Source organism: Arachis stenosperma, chromosome 9, assembly GCF_014773155.1.
Source record: "Arachis stenosperma cultivar V10309 chromosome 9, arast.V10309.gnm1.PFL2, whole genome shotgun sequence".
Classification (NCBI taxonomy): domain Eukaryota; kingdom Viridiplantae; phylum Streptophyta; class Magnoliopsida; order Fabales; family Fabaceae; genus Arachis; species Arachis stenosperma.
The window spans coordinates 50,964,483-50,979,304 of record NC_080385.1 but is presented as its reverse complement, the minus strand read 5'-3'; positions in this window follow the sequence as shown (position 1 = coordinate 50,979,304).

Genomic DNA, 14,822 nt, shown 5'->3' with positions numbered 1-14,822 from the left:
AACTCATAGTAAAGTCCAGAAATGTGAATTTAGCATAAAAACTAATGAAAACATCCCTAAAAGTAGCTTGAACTTACTAAAAACTACCTAAAAACAATGCCAAAAAGCGTATAAATTATCCGCTCATCATAGAGCTCTGCTGTTCCTCGAGTATTAATGCAAAGTACTATTGTTCTTCTATTCAATACAAGCTTATCCTTATTCTAAGATATTCTTTCGCACACAAGAACATGATGAATGTGATGATCAAGTGGCACTTATCACCATTCTCACTTATGAACGTGTGCCTCACAAACACTTCCATTCTACATGAAAACAAGCTTGAATGCATATCTCTTGGGTCTCTAATCAACAATTCACATTGTTTCTCCTCTGACAATGGGGCATCTGAATCTGAGATTAGAACATTCGTGGTATAGGCTAGAAACAATTGGCAGCATTCCTGAGATCCGAAAAGTCTAAACCTTGTCTGTGGTATTCCGAGTAGGATCTGGGAAGGGATGACTGTGACGAGCTTCAAACTCACGACTGTGGCGCACAGTGACAATGCACAAAAGGATCATTGGATCTTATTCTAAAACGATCGAGAACCGACAGCTGATTAGCCATGTGGTAGCTGTGCCTGGTATTTTTCATCTGAGACGAGAAATTCGATAGTTGATTAGCCGTACAGAAACCGTAGAGGACCATTTTCACTGAGAGGACAGGAGGTAGCCATTGACAACGGTGATCCCCAACATACAGCTTGCCATGGAAAGGAGTATGAATGATTGAATGAAGACAGTAGGAATGCAGAGATTTAGAAGGAATAATGCATCTCCATATGCTTATCTGAAATTTCCACCAATGAATTACATAAGTATCTCTATCTTTATTTTATGTTTATTTATCTTTTAATTATCAAAACTCCATAACCATTTGAATCTGCCTGACTGAGATTTACAAGATGACCATAGCTTGCTTCAAGCCGACAATCTCCGTGGGATCGACCCTTACTCACGTAAGGTATTACTTGGACGACCCAGTGCACTTGCTGGTCAGCTGCACGAAGTTGTGTATCACGATTTCGTGTACTAAGTTTTTGGCATCGTTGCCGGGGATTGTTCGAGTTTGGACAACTGACAATTCATCTTGTTGCTTAGATTAGGTATTTTTCTTTTTTATTTCTTTTTTTCCTTCAGAATTTTTAAGAATGAATTCTAGTGTTTCAGATGATGCTTTTATCATCACAGGAGCCTTTTTGATTCCCATCAATTTGGCTGTTGTATGTAATGCTCTGCTAAAGCTTGGCTAGCCATGTCTAATCTTTTTAGACTGAAGCTTTAGACTAACATTGCATGATTCTTGGAATTCTTATAAAAAATTTTGAGTTTCTTATTCTCTTTTTCAAAATAATTTTTGAAAAAATACAAAAAAATTTTTCTCAAATCATAAAACAAAACAAAAAAAATAATATTTTGTGTTTCTTGTTTGAGTCTAGTGTCAATTTTTAAGTTTGGTGTCAATTGCATGTCTTTATTCTTCTAGCATTTTTTGAAAGTGTGTTCTTGTGTTTTTCATTGATCTTTAAGTTGTTCTTGATGATTTTCTTTGTCTGATCTTTAAATTCTCTTTTTTTGTATGATTTGTTGTTTTTCATATGAATTCTCAATTTGTTAGTGTCCATAATATACAAACTTCTAAGTTTGGTGTCTTGCATGTCTTTCTTTTCTAAAAATTTTCAAAAATATGTTCTTGATGTTTATCATGATCTTCAAAGTGTTCTTGGTATTTATCTTAACATTCAAAGTGTCTTTGCATGCATTATTTGTTTTGATCTTGCATTCTCTTGTTTTAATTCATTTTGTTGTTTGTCTCTCTCATCATTAAAAATTTAAAAATTCAAAAATATATCTTTTCAAGTCAATAATACAGGGAATTGAAGATTTAGAACATTTAGCAGAGGAATCACAGAGAAAAGTTGGGCATTAAACGCCCAAAAGGGTAGTATTTTGGGTGTTAAATGCCAAAATGGATACCATTCTGGGCGTTTAACGCCAGGATGGCACAGGAGGGGAGATTTTGTTTTCAATTCAAATCTTTTTCAAATTTTCATGTTTTAATTCTTATTTTTGAAATCATATCTTTCAAAATCAAATCTTTTCAATCAAATCTTTTTCAAAAATCAAATCTTTTTCATTTTCTTTTAATATTTCCGAAAATCTTTGCTAACAATTAATGTTATGATTCAAAAATCTCAAGTTTGTTACTTTCTTGTTACGAAAGGTTCAATATTTGAATTTTAGAATCATATCTTTTAGTTTCTTGTTAGTCAAGTCATCAACTTTAATTTTAAAAATCAAATCTTTTTAATTTCTTTTTCAAATATTTTTCAAAACAAATTTTAATCATATCTTTTTCAAATCACATCTTTTTAAATCAAATCTTTTTCAATCATATCTTTTTAAATTTTGATTTCAAAATCTCTTTCTAACTTCTTATCTTTTCAAATTTATCATTTCTTATCTTTTTCAAAACCACCTAACCACTTTCTCACTTTTGATTTTCGAAAACCATTAACCATTTTAAAAATTCTTTTTAATTAACTAATTGTTTTAAATTTTGATTTAATTTTTTGAAAATTACCTCCCACTCATCTCTTTCTATTTAATCACTAACACTTCTCATCTACTAGCAATTTGGACTCTCTCATTCCTTATATGTTCGAATTCGCCTCTATCTACCTCACCCTTCTATTCTTATTTTCATCTGACACCTTAAGGAATCTCTATACTGTGACATAGAGGATTTCTCTTCATTTCTGTTCTTTTCTTTTTCATATGAGCAGGAGCAAGGACAAGAACATTCTTGTTGAAACTGACCCTGAACCTGAAAGGACTCTGAAGAAGAAGCTAAGAGAAGCTAAAGTACAACAATCCAGAGAAAACCTTATAGAGAATCTCAAAAAAGAAGTAATGGCCAAACCCAACAACAATAACAATGCAAGGAAGGTGCTTGGTGATTTTACTACACCAACCTCCAACTTCCATGGAAGAAGCATCTCAATCCCTGCCATTAGAGTAAACAATTTTGAGATTAAGCCTCAATTAGTTTCTCTGATGCAACAGAATTGTAAGTTCTATGGACTTTTATCAAAAGATCCTTTTCAGTTCTTAACTGAATTCTTACAGATCTGTGATACTGTTAAGACCAATGGAGTTAATCTCGAGGTCTACAAGCTTATGCTTTTCCCTTTTGCTGTAAGAGACAGAGCTAGAATATGGTTGGACTCTTAACCTAGAGATAGCCTGAACTCTTAGAATAAGCTGGTCACGGTTTTCTTAGCCAAATTCTTTCCTCCTCAAAAGCTGAGCAAGCTTAGAGTGGATGTTCAAACCTTCAGGCAAAAAGAAGGTGAATCCCTCTATGAAGCTTGGAAAAGATACAAGCAACTGACCAAAAAGTGTCCTTCTGACATGCTCTCAAAATGGACCATCCTGGATATATTCTATGATCGTCTGTCTGAATTGTCTAAGATGTCATTGGACCATTCTGCAGGTGGATCTATTCACCTGAAGAAAATGCTTGCAGAAGCTCAAGAACTCATTGAAATGGTTGCAAATAACCAGTTCATGTACACCTCTGAAAGGAATCCTGTGAATAATGGGACTTCTCAGAAGAAAGGAGTTTTTGAAATTGATGCTTTGAATGCCATATTGGCTCAGAACAAAATGTTGACTCAGAAAGTCAATATGATTTCTCAGAGTCTGAATGGATTGCAAGCTGCATCCAACAGTACTAAAGAAGCATCTTCTGAAGAAGAAGCTTATGATCCTGAGAACCCTGCAATGGCAGAGGTGAATTACATGGGTGAAGCCTATGGAATCACCTATAATCCATCATGAAAAAATCATCCAAATTTCTCATGAAAGGATCAACAAAAGCCTCAACAAGGCTTTAACAATAATAATGGTGGAAGAAATAGGTTTAGCAATGGCAAGCCTTTTCCAACATCCTCTCAGCAACAGACAGAGAATTCTGAGCAGAACCCTTCTAGCTTAGAAAATATAGTCTCTGATCTATCTAAGGCCACTCTCAGTTTTATGAATGAAATAAGATCCTCCATCAGAAACTTGGAGGAACAAGTGGGTCAGCTGAGTAAAAGGATTACTGAAACTCCTCCTCGCACTCTCCCAAGCAATACAGAAGAGAATCCCAAAAGAGAGTGCAAGGCAATAACTGTGACCAACATGGCCAAACCAGGAGAGAGTGAAAAGGCAGTAATTCCCAGTTAAGAAGACCTCAGGGAACATCCACTGGCCATTAAGGAGTACCCCAATGAAAAACCAAAGGAATCTGAGACTCATACAGAGACCATAGAGATTCCATTGAACATCTTTTTACCATTTATGAGCTCTGATGACTATTCATCTTCTGAAGAAGATGAAGACATTGCTGAAGGGCAAGTTGGCAGTATTTAGGAGCAATCATGAAGCTGAATGCCAAGCTATTTAGTAATGAGACTTGGGAGGATGAACCTCCATTGCTCATTAATAAACTGAATACCTGGATTTAGCAACCTTTACCTCAAAAGAAACAGGATCCTGGTAAATTCTTAATACTCTGTATCATAGGCACCATGACCTTTGAGAAGGCTCTGTGTGACCTAGGGTCAGGTATTAACCTCATTTCACTCTCTGTAATGGAGAAACTAGGAATCTTTGATGTACAAGATGTAAGAATCTCACTAGAAATGACAGACAAATCAATGAAACAGGCTTATGGACGAGTAGAGGACGTGCTAGTGAAGGTTGAAGGCCTTTACATCCCTACTGATTTCATAATCCTAGACACTGGGAATGATGAGGATGAATCCATCATCCTTGGCAGACCTTTCCTAGCCACAGCAAAAGCTGTGATTGATGTTGACAGAGGAGAGTTGGTCCTTCAATTGAATGAGGACTACCTTGTATTCAAGACTCAAGGTTCTCTTTCTGTACACATGGAGAAAAAGCATAAAAAGCTTCTCTCAATACAGAGTCAAACAAAACCCCCACATTCAAACTCTAAGTTTGGTGTTGGGAGGCCACAACCAAATTCTTAAGTTTGGTGTTGAGAGGCCACAACCATGCTCTGATTATCTGTGAGCCTCCATGGGAGCCCACTGTCAAGCTATTGACATTAAAGAAGCGCTTATTGGGAGGCCACCCAATTTTTATTTATCTATGTTAAATTTCCATTTTCCATTATTATTTTATGTTTTCTTTAGGTTGATGATCATGTGGAGTCACAAAAACAACTGCAATAATCAAAGCAAATTCAAAAACAACATTAAAAATAGCACACCCTGGAGGAAGAACTTACTGCATTTAAACGCCAGTAAGGGTAGCAGGATGGGCGTTAAACGCCCAGTCTGGCACCATTCTGGGCATTTAACGCCAGAAAGAAGCACCAGACTGGCGTTTAACGCCATAAACAGGCTACAGCTTGGCGTTAAACGCCAGAAAAGGTATAAAAGCTGGCGTTTAATGCCAGAAACAGGCACCAGTCTGGCGTTAAATGCCAGAATTGCATTCTAAGGGCATTTTGCATGCCTAAATGGTGCAGGAATGAGAAATCCTTGACACCTCAGGATCTGTGGACCCCACAGGATCTCCACATATCCCACCTCTCTCTCTCTCTCCCCCTCACACATCTCTATAACACTCTACCCAAAACACCACTCACCTATCAAATCCTATACTCTTTCCTATATTCTCTTCACCAATCACCTCCATCCCTCTTCCCTGAAAAACCCCACCTACCTCAGTTTTCAAATTCAAACATTTTTCCCTCCCAAAACCAACCCTAAATACACGAACCTACCTCTTCCCCCCACTCCTATATAAATCCATCATCCCTCCTTCAATTTCACACATCACAAACACTACTTCTACCCCTTGGCCGAACCACATTCCACCCTCCATTTCCTCTATTTTCTTCTTCTTCCCCTTCTTTCCTTCTTCTTTTGCTCGAGGACGAGCAAACATTTTAATTTTGCTGTGGTAAAGGCATTACTTTTTGTTTTTCTATAACCATTTATGGCACCTAAGGCTGGAGAAACCTCTAGAAAGAGGAAAGAGAAGGCAAAAGCTTCCACCTCCGAGTCATAGGAGATGGAGAGATTCATCTCAAAGGTCCATCAAGACCACTTCTATGAAGTTGTGGCCAAGAAGAAGGTGATCCCTGAAGTCCCTTTCATGCTCAAAAGGAATGAGTATCCGGAGATCCGACATGAGATCCGAAGAAGAGGTTGGGAAGTTCTCACCAACCCCATTCAACAAGTCAGAATCTTAATGGTTCAAGAGTTCTATGCCAATGCATGGATCACTAGGAACCATGATCAAAGTATGAACCCGAATCCAAAGAATTGGCTTACAATGGTTCGGGAGAAATACTTAGATTTCAGTCAGAAAAATGTAAGGTTGGCGTTCAACTTGCCAATGATGCAAGAAAACGCACGCCCTTACACTAGAAGGGTCAACTTTGATCAAAGGTTGGACCAAGTTCTCATGGACATATGTGTGGAAGGAGCTCAATGGAAAAGAGACTCAAGAGGTAAGCCGGTTCAATTGAGAAGACCGGACCTTAAGCCTGTGGCTAGAGGATGGTTGGAGTTCATCCAACGCTCTATCATTCCTACTAGCAACCGATCCAAAGTAACTGTGGATCGGGCCATCATGATCCATAATATCATGATTGGGGAGGAAGTGGAAGTTCATGAGATCATACCTCTAGAACTCTACAAGGTGGCTGACAAGTCCTCCACTTTGGCAAGGTTAGCCTTTCCTTATCTCATTTGTCACCTATGCAATTTGGCTGGGATTATCATAGAAGGATACACCATCATTGAAGAGGACAAGCCCATCACTAAGAAAAGAATGGAGCAAACAAGAGAGCCCACTCATGGACCTCAACAAGAGCATGAGGAAATTCCTCATGAAATCCCTGAGATGCCTCAAGGGATGGACTTTTCTCCACACAACTATTGGGAGCAACTCAACATCTCTTTGGAAGGCTTGAGTTACAACATGGACCAACTAAGGGTGGAGCACCAAGAGCACTCCATCATTCTCCATGAAATTAGAGAAGATCAAAGAGCCATGAGGGAGGAGCAACAAAGGCAAGGAAGAGACATAGAGGAGCTCAAGAGCACCATTGGTTCTTCAAGAGAAAGAAGACGCTACCCTCACTAAGGTGGACCCGTTCCTTAATCTCCTTGTTTATTTGTCTTTCTGTTTTCGGCTTTGAGCTTTATGTTTTATTATGTTTTGTGTCTTTACTACATGATCATTAGTGTCTAGTGTCTATGTCTTAAAGCTATGAATAATTCCATGAATCCTTCACCTTTTTTAAATGAAAAAATGTTCCTAATTACAAAAGAACAAGAAGTACATGAATTTCAAATTTTATCTTGAAATTAGTTTACTTATTTTGATGTGGTGGTAATATTTTTTGTTTTTTGAATGAATGCTTGAACAGTGCATATTTTTTTATAGTGAAGTTTATGAATGTTAAAATTGTTGGCTCTTGAAAGAATGATGAACAAATAAAAATGTTATTGATAATCTGAAAAATCATGAAATTGATTCTTGAAGAAAGAAAAAGCAGTGAATAACAAAGCTTGCAAAAAAAAAGAGAAAAAAATGGCGAAAAAGAAAAAGAAAGAAAAAGAAAAGGCAAGTAGAAAAAGCCAATAGCCCTTTAAACCAAAAGACAAGTGTAAAGAGGATCCAAGGCTTTGAGCATTAATGGATAAGAGGGTCTAAAGAAATAAAATCCTGGCCTAAGCGGCTAAATTAAGCTGTCCTTAACCATGTGCTTGTGGCATGAAGGTCCAAGTGAAAAGCTTGAGACTGAGTAGTTAAAGTCGTGATCCAAAGCAAAAGAGTATTCTTAAGAACTCTGGACACCTCTAACTGGGGACTTTAGCAAAGCTGAGTCACAATCTGAAAAGGTTCACCCAGTTATGCGTCTGTGGCATTTAGGTATCCGGTGGTAATACTAGAAAACAAAATGCTTAGGGTCACGGCCAAGACTCATAAAGTAGCTGTGTTCAAGAATCAACATACTGAACTAGGAGAATCAATAACACTATCTAAATTCTGAGTTCCTATAGATGCTAATCATTCTGAATTTCAAAGGATAAAGTGAGATGCCAAAACTGTTCAGAAGCAAAAAGCTACTAGCCCCGCTCATCTAATTGGGACTAAGTTTCATTGATATTGTGGAATTCATTGTATATTCTCTTCTTTTTATTCTAATTTGTTTTCAGTTGCTTGGGGACAAGCAACAATTTAAGTTTGGTGTTGTGATGAGCAGATAATTTATACGCTTTTTGGTATTGTTTTTAGGTAGTTTTTAGTATGATCTAGCTACTTTTTAGTATATTTTTATTAGTTTTTAAGCAAAATTCACATTTCTGGAATTTACTATGAGTTTGTGTGTTTTTCTGTGATTTCAGGTATTTTCTAGCTGAAATTGAGGGACCTGAGCAAAAATCTGATTCAGAGGCTGAAAAAGGACTGCAGATGCTGTTGGATTCTGACCTCCCTGCACTCGAAATAGATTTTCTGGAGCTAAAGAAGCCCTATTGGTGCGCTCTCAATTTCATTTGAAAGTACACATCCTGGGCTTTCCAGAAATATATAATAGTCCATACTTTGCCCAAGTTTTGACGATGCAAACTAGCGTTCAAACGCCAACTTCTTGCCCTATTCTGGCGTTAAACGCTAGAAACAGGATAAAAGCTGGAGTTAAACCCCCAAAGTGGCATAAAAGCTGACGTTTAACTCCAAAAAAAGTCTCTACACACGAAAGCTCCAATGCTCAGCCCAAGCACACACCAAGTGGGCCCGAAAGTGGATCTCTGCATCATTTACTTATTTCTGTAATCCTAGTAACTAGTTTAGTATAAATAGGAATTTTTACTATTGTACTGAGATCTTTGGACATTTAGTCCTTAGACCTAGGTCTTGGTTATTCTGGTTCCCTCTCTAGGGCCAAAACCAATGAACACCATTATCGCTTATGTATTTTCAACGGTGGAGTTTTTACACCTTATAGATTAAGGTGAGGAGCTCTGCTGTTCCTTGAGTATTAATGCAAAGTACTATTATTCTTCTACTCAATACAAGCTTATCCTTATTCTAAGATATTCATTCGCACACAAGAACATGATGAATGTGATGATCAAGTGACACTCATCACCATTCTCACTTATGAACGCGTGCCTGACAAACACTTCCATTCTACATGAAAACAAGCTTGAATGCATATCTCTTGGGTCTTTAATCAACGATTCACATCGTTTCCCCTCTGACAGTGGGGCATCTGAATCTGAGATTAGAACCTTCGTAGTATAGGCTAGAAACAATTGGCAGCATTCTTGAGATCCGGAAAGTCTAAACCTTGTCTGTGGTATTTCGAGTAGAATCTGGGAAGGGATGACTATGACGAGCTTCAAACTCGCGACTGTGGGGCGTAGTGACAGTGCGCAAAAAGATCATTGGATCTTATTCCGACACGTTCGAGAACCGACAGCTGATTAGCCATGCGGTAGCTGTGCCTGTTATTTTTCATCCGAGACGAGAAATCTGACAGTTGATTAGCCGTACAGAAATCGTAGAGGACCATTTTCACTGAGAAGACAGGAGGTAGCCATTGACAATGGTGATCCCCAACATACAACTTGCCATGGAAAGGAGTATGAAGGATTGAATGAAGACAGTAGGAAAGCAGAGATTCAGAAGGAATAACGCATCACCATACGCTTATCTGAAATTCCCACCAATGAATTACATAAGTATCTCTATCTTTATTTTATGTTTATTTATCATTTAATTATCAAAACTGCATAACCATTTGAATCCGCCTGACTGAGATTTACAAGATGACCATAGCTTGCTTCAAGCTGACAATCTCTGTGGGATCGACCCTTACTCACATAAGGTATTACTTGGACGACCCAGTGCACTTGCTGGTTAGCTGCACGAAGTTGTGTATCACGATTTCATGTACCAGAACCTAAAGAAGGAAGAAAAAAAAACAAAGAAGTTAGAAAAAAAGGAAAAGAAAAGAAAGAAAAAAAGAAAATTGTTCATCTAGAATCTTCTTCGGAAGAAGAAAAATTTTCTGAATCTGAAACTGAATCCAAATCCGACAAATCACCACCAGAAAAGAGAACAAGACAAAAGAGGGTGGTTAAAAAACAAAAAGTTATTGACACTCCAACGGATTCAGAAAGCAAAAGTGAATCTGAAAACCAGTAAGTTTGATCTTCATATTGATTTCATTTAACTTGTATTTGTTTAAAGTTGTTCTTATGCATTTGTTCTTATGTATTGCAGAGAAGAAGAAATTGAAAAAACTGCCACAAAGAAAAGAAAACAACCGCAAAAGGTGGTTAGAAAACAAAGCAAAAAAAGAAAGCATGTGCCGACAGATTCAGAGGGCACAAGCAAATCTGAAAGCCAGTAAATATTGGGTGATGTTCATTTATATGATTGTATGATGTTCATTCGGTTTTGTTTTTGCAATTCCTTCGTGAACATTGTTTATGCATGCTTGTTAAGTAAAAGTAAATCACATATGTGATATTGTTCAATGTAGTTGCTCAAGTCGAGTTCTTTTTAATCCGGAAATATTTTTCTTGATGATTGAATGACTATCATGTTTTGTTCGGCATCTGAATTTCTTTTGGTTTGGTAGATTCTGTCTGTTTTGTTCACCTGATTTTTAGTATCTTTCTAGATTATATTTTTCTCCGGTATAAATTCAATGTCTTTGTCTGTGTTACAGAGAAAAAGAAATTGAAAAAACACCTATAATAAAAAGAAAACAACCGCAAAGGATGGCAAAAAAGGAAACACAATTTGACAAGCAGTAAGTTTCTTGAATCATATTTTCTTTTACTTTATTGATCCTTTTGTTTTACGTTCCTTGATACTTATTTTATGAAGTTTTAGATCTGAATAAATAAAAGACAACGCTGCAGAAAAAAGAAGAGAAGCGTTGGAGAAAATAAGAGAAAAGAGATCAAAGAAAAAAAATGATGGAGCTCAAACAACAAACATTGCTCCAAATCAGTTTGAGTCAACGGAGCCACAAAATGATTTGTTTGAGACGTAAGATTTGGCTTCTTATGCCGAGTTATTTTTCTTTCTTTGCTAACTATTGCTAGAACCTTTTCTCTTTCCTATGGATTCAATTACTAATATTTATTTAACTTGCTTAGACTGCAGACTATAAATCTCAGAAGCTAACCTCTCTTGTAGACTCAGGGAAGCTCTACGCCATCTGTAAATGCCCAAGACAATATCAGGTAAATTGGTTCGTTGTACTCTTTACTTTCAGTTCGGTAGTTTCCAAAAATAAATTTGATGTGTTTCTAGACCTCTACTTTTAATCTTGGTTTTTAATTTTAATTTGTATCCTTTTTTAGGAAAAATACCCCGGAATTCACGGTAAAATATTTTAGAAAAAAGAAAATCCATCCAAGAAAGACTTTAAAAAGTCCACCAATGTAAGTTAAAAATATTTATGTTACTCTTTTAGATTTAGGTAATTAAACTTTGTTTAATTAATCTCACGAAAAACGTGTTTAAATGTCACTAGCGCTACACCCAATTCTGAGCTACAAATCATTCAGGTTCAACAAGAAACTCATTTTGAACCTTTGAAAATGTGAGCTTTTCAATGTGCAGATTCCTGTTTCTTAGAACAAATTCTAATTATTCAATATTAACTTCTTCCTTGTTTAGATTCCTTAGAAATCCTCTTGCATTGTCTCTTTCAAATTCTCTTTAGGAAGAGTTTATCAATGATGAATTTATCTATGTCCTTCCAGAAAGTCAAACACAACAAACCTCTAATAAAGAGTAAGTTTATAAATATTTATTCACCTCATGAATCTTGTTTGGTTCTGTGGGCTTGGTAATTTTAAATCATTACTGAAATATTTGCTGTTTAATGCAGCAGCCCTCCCAAACAACAACAACAACAACAATAACCTGAATTGTAAGTTTTACCATTATTCACCACATTGCTTAATTTAGGTTCAGTTGGTTTGGTTATTTTAAATCACTTGATAGATAGTGTGTTCAGGATTTAGGGTTATTTTAAATCACTTCAACATCTATTAATGCAGCAGCCCTCTGGAACCACAAAAGCACCCCAACAAAGAAGCAACAGTGCAGCAATCAGAAGAAGAAGTAGATGTTAATGTGTAAGTTTCACTGCTTATACAAATCCCGATAATTTCACTTCACTACATGTTTTAATTTTAAGTTTTATCTCTTCTGTTTCTTACAGTTGCCCTCGAGAACCTAAAAAGCAGGCTGTCGAGATATCTTCACCTAGAAAAACAGAGCCATAACCTATGTTGTCTATTACGAGTTCTGTTATTGAAGATTAATAAAAGATGACTATTTCTATGAAATTTTTTATGATGAGTAAGTTACACATAAAAATTCTTTTTATTAATTTTAATGGGTTGTTTTGGAACTATTATCTGTTTAATGCAGCAGTCCTGTAAAAGAAGAACAGCAACCTAGCCAAAGGGAAGATGATATGCCTTCCTTTAGCCTTGGGATAAGTCCACCAGCATCTCAACCAGCTCACACCTCTGAGCCACCTGTTTCACAGCTTGAAATCCTGGCAGAGGCAGTGGTAGATGCTGGAGTGACGGCAGCATTAAAGTTTTCTGAAGCAACAACTTCTGAGCCACCCTTACCAGCTGATGCAGTTTTAAAAACTCCGGAAAAAAAATAAAAATCTCAAAGGAGTTGATCGAAAAGTGTTATCATTAGATGACACATGTAAAAAAGACAAAAGATAGTAGCAATGAATATGATGCAATATTCGTCTTGAAACGTGAGGCACTTTACGAGGGGTTAAGAGAATATTTCATATCTCTAATGCCCAAATAACAAGTGCATGTCACGGTAAATTCTTTCCCAATTGCGTTAACGTTAATGATTTTTCTAAACACCCTTATAGAGTATATCTCATAAATTTTCTACACGTAGGTGGTCAGTATACATAGCATGATTCTCAACCAAATAAAAACTCGCCGGTATCAGGAACAAATATACATTGTGCCGCTGGATATTGTGGTAAGCTAAATTTTTTATTCTGTACTGATTGCTGTTCGGTTTGCTGGGAATATTCATATTGATTCACCTGATTGTTATGTGTTGTGTTAAGTTCTTTTCCATGAAGAAAACTTTTTTCTTCATGATTGAATATTTTTCACGTCATATTCAGCATATGAATTGTGCTCGGTTCGGTGGAAATTTGATTTAACTGATCTTTGTTTGGCAGAATTTTATGCTGGGAATACATGGCGTGGAGTACATTGATAAAATGACAAACAAGGCATACCGGTTTGATATTGAGCAGTATGTCCACCACCGACAGTTTCTTGACAAAAGAAAACTTGCTTTGCATCCATTTGTAAGTTGTAATTTCTAAAAATTCTTCAATAATTCTCTCATTTGTTATTTGTTTTCACTGAAATATTCTATCATTTACCCACAATTAAGCTATTTGTGCCAATTTACAACGGAGCAGATTGGTGGTTGTGGATTGCTAATATCAAGAAAAAAAAATTTCTATGTGCTTGACCCTATCAATAAGCCGAAAAAATATATACCTAATTCAAGAGTGATGCTGAACAAATTTGTTGTAAGTTATTTTTCTTGTAAATTATTCAAATAATTTAGTACATGAAATGAGTTCGATTCACTGTTGATGCTTATTTTTTTAATTGTCCCTTTCAGGGATTAATAATTTCTCAGATGAGAGTTTACGCTGGGACAGAACCCTTAATGGAGGATGGGCTATATTTAATGTATTTTATTTTGTATACTATTAATTGTATTATACTCAATTCTTGCTTAGCTATGATTGTGGAATATATGTCATGAAATGGCTCGAAACAATTGATCCACGAAAGATCAAAAGCGGGAGGAGATATAAATATAGAGCTTGGATACAAGTAAGTACTTTCTAAATTAATAAACTTCTTTCTTTTCTCATTTTAGTTGGGTTCATTTGTTATGTAACTAATTCTTTTCAATTGACATGTAAGAAGAGATTGATGACTTCAGGTACCAATATGGTCCAAATCTTCTGTTGCATGAAATGAACAAAATCAAAGAGCAAGTGATTTGGGAATTTGAAGCAATAAGACTGCCAAAGTCATCTGCTGCCCTCTCCAGCCCTTGTTGTAAATTCATATTTGGAAATTTAGATAATAAATAGGATATACTGTGATTCACTAGTTGTATTTGAAAATCTTTTGTTTAACTTGTTTAAAAAAGCAAACAATGCTTCTTTCAATGTATATATGTGAATATTAATGTAAATATTAATCTACGTATCTAATCTTAATATCAATACTTTTTTCAATTTATTCAATGTACTCATCTGAGATGTTAATTTATAAATATCTTGGAACTGTTTGGCTGCTATTTTATTCCAGGTTCTCAGTGATTGCAATCAGTGTATTTACCAATACATTAGTAACACCAAAAAATACAGTGAACCGAAATTAATACACTGGCCAAATCGAAAGTTGCAAACACGCTGTACAAAAATTCTAATAATTGAAATACTATTCAATAAAGAAAAAATTGACTTTTAAAATAAAGAATTTCACAAAAAATGACTAATAATTAAAGATTAACAAAAAATTATACTAATAAAAACTAAAACTCGTATAATGCTCTCTTGGATAATTCATATCTGGTGCATTGTAAAGAGTGGAGCTTGACTGAATCGATGATCCGGCATCTAAAAGG